Source organism: Anopheles nili, chromosome 2, assembly GCF_943737925.1.
Source record: "Anopheles nili chromosome 2, idAnoNiliSN_F5_01, whole genome shotgun sequence".
NCBI lineage: Eukaryota > Metazoa > Arthropoda > Insecta > Diptera > Culicidae > Anopheles > Anopheles nili.
In genome coordinates this window covers 48,714,203-48,716,686 of record NC_071291.1, presented here as the reverse complement: position 1 = coordinate 48,716,686, position 2,484 = coordinate 48,714,203, and the positions used below count along the sequence as shown (strand labels likewise).

The 2,484-nt window shown below is 33.9% G+C and overlaps 1 long non-coding RNA gene across 1 annotated transcript; it reads right to left on the bottom strand.

The window, feature by feature from the left end:
* LOC128731527 (uncharacterized) lies at positions 1–1,600 on the bottom strand. Its single transcript, XR_008411688.1, has 4 exons — positions 1,119–1,600; positions 1,011–1,061; positions 315–378; positions 1–261 (listed from the first exon to the last, which is right to left on the bottom strand). It is a non-coding gene; the product is annotated as an uncharacterized LOC128731527 (long non-coding RNA).
* Between the last annotated feature and the right edge of the window lie 884 nt (positions 1,601–2,484).

Here is a 2,484-nt window from a genome sequence, read left to right as displayed (position 1 = left end):
ATATCTTATCGCCAAACACACTGCTCTGCAATTCACATTTTATTGAATATTTTTTGGCACAATATATGTTGAGATATTGTAAGACATATCCACAATCCACAGACGACTCGCGGTAGCCAGTACTAGCTATTTTGTTAGAGAATTTAAAAATGTGTGACTGTACACGTACTTGATCACAGCATTGATTTAAGACTCATTGAATTTATTTCCATTTATGTTAGATCTGCTTCATAGGTGTTTTTCATAGATAAAACTCCATCCCTACGGATAAAGTCAATAAAATAGCTTTTTAACTTACATTCAAATTTACTTACATGGCAATACTTTCTACTTTTAATGCCTGGATCTGCGCATCGCCGTACCTTTTGCCGAGAAAATCTATCATAGAGGATGGGTAAAATAAAAGAAATAATTTTGCAATGTGAACAAGCACCTGAAACCACGTATCGCTATAAAATTATATCATACAAACCAATTTTGGATACAATGCACTGCCTATGCATGAAATCAAACACATTGAAAGATATTTCTAATACCTGTCCCAATTTTTGAATCACAATATCTCTTCTAAAAGACAAAGTTTCATAGATTAAACGCTGACTAAAGAACGGAAGAAACCAATCGAATTTCTTAGAATATTAGCGATCTGAACAAACTTTAAGTCGCTGTAGTTCGGACCAGTCAATCAAGATAATTAATCTCTGTTTTTCAACATTAACCTTCTCGTAATTTTCAATGTAAACTATACGGAAATACAATATCTATTCGAAAAGACAAAGTTTCATAGATTAAACTCTCTGACTAAAGAACGGAGGAAACCAATCGAGTTTCTTAAAATATTAGCGATCTGAGCAATCTTTAAGTCGCTGTGGTTCGGACAAGTCAATCAAGATAATTAAACTCTGTTTTTCCACATAAACCTTCCCGTAATTTTCAATGTAAACTATACGGAAAATATATTCTATCGTTAATTCTTTTTAACCGGAGAAATGTATTTTATTTGTACTCACACGCATCAAACATACATTCTGAAGCGCATCAAGACCACGCACAACCACTATCTGTAATAAAAAAAACTGCTCATGCACTGCATCATGCTTACCGAAAAGGCTACTTACTTGCTTGATGAGGATAGACTCTTCAGTATTTGAGCGTCTTTACATCATAACGCGTTCGAACGCGGCTCCTGAGCTGATGCTATGGTAGTTCGCTAGCATGATACCGAAATTATGCACTAAAAGCAACAAAATCGATAAACTGACGACTTCACTTCTCAGAAATCATGGAGTACAAACTTATCTTTCTGAGCTTTTAATCTGTTTTGGATGATTCGTTGATTCAAAATATCCTGTTTTGCACAGGCTCCTTAGGATGAACATACTTGTTTCCTTTGGCGTAACGACTTCGGGACGAACTTTTTCAATCACTTATTGCAAACCACATATACCATTATGAAACAGTTTTTTAGCATTTCCGTAACTAACATATCACGACATCTAAAAGCGAGACGAATGTAGCTTTCCAGCCCGAAGATTCTTCAAAAACCATGTTTTACAAAAAGTAACAATTAGTTCAAAAATTGATTTCGTTTCTGTGAACTATTCCGGGATAACCATGCTTTGACGAAGCTTGTTTTCAATAGTAGGTGTCAATTTCGCACCACAATGCGCTGTCAAATTGACATCTAATCTACAGTGATGCATAAACAAACTTGTCCAACAATTAAATTAAATTTCGCACATTAATTAATTTTGAAAAATCTCAGATGTTTCTTTGATGAATTCAAAGAAGACTAGATTTAGGATTGCGGATTTTTTTCATTGTTTATAATCGTTTTCGATGAGTAATGCGGCTGAAATACTAACACATTCACTGTGTCAAAATGGTTTCTCTCAAAATAAAATGAACTGATTCAGTTCCAACATGAAAACAGCGATCAGTGCTCTTAAAACCTTGAGTGTTGCGTTACCCAAAAAATGGGTGATGACAATTTTTCATAACGCCATGTCAAACCATTTTTGGTTGACGGCAAAAACGCTTTATTATATGATCATACTGTTTGCTAAAAAAACTATTTATAAACATTAAGCACTCCTCCTATCTTTTGACAGGTCCCTCAAAATAGTGGCGTATAACTAAATACAGCTGTATAATCCTCTATAGCGTTACGACACATATTTTAGGGTTTGGATTAGCTCAAACGTACCTTGTTTAAATGCCATAGTTAAATACTGTTATACAAATTTAAATATTACGTTAATCTTGTTTCGAACAAATCAAAAATCGGTTCAAATTAAATCGTAAATTACGAGTTTTCATGCAAAGTACAAAGTTTTGTTATTTATTTAATCAATCGCCCAATATACTCCGAAAAGTGTTTCAACATGAGAAAACATGAAATAAATACAATTGTTCAGAGATTCCCTATAAGCTTTAGCATCTGTGGCGTAATGCGAGCTACGAAAAATAAGGCTTTTAGCATTG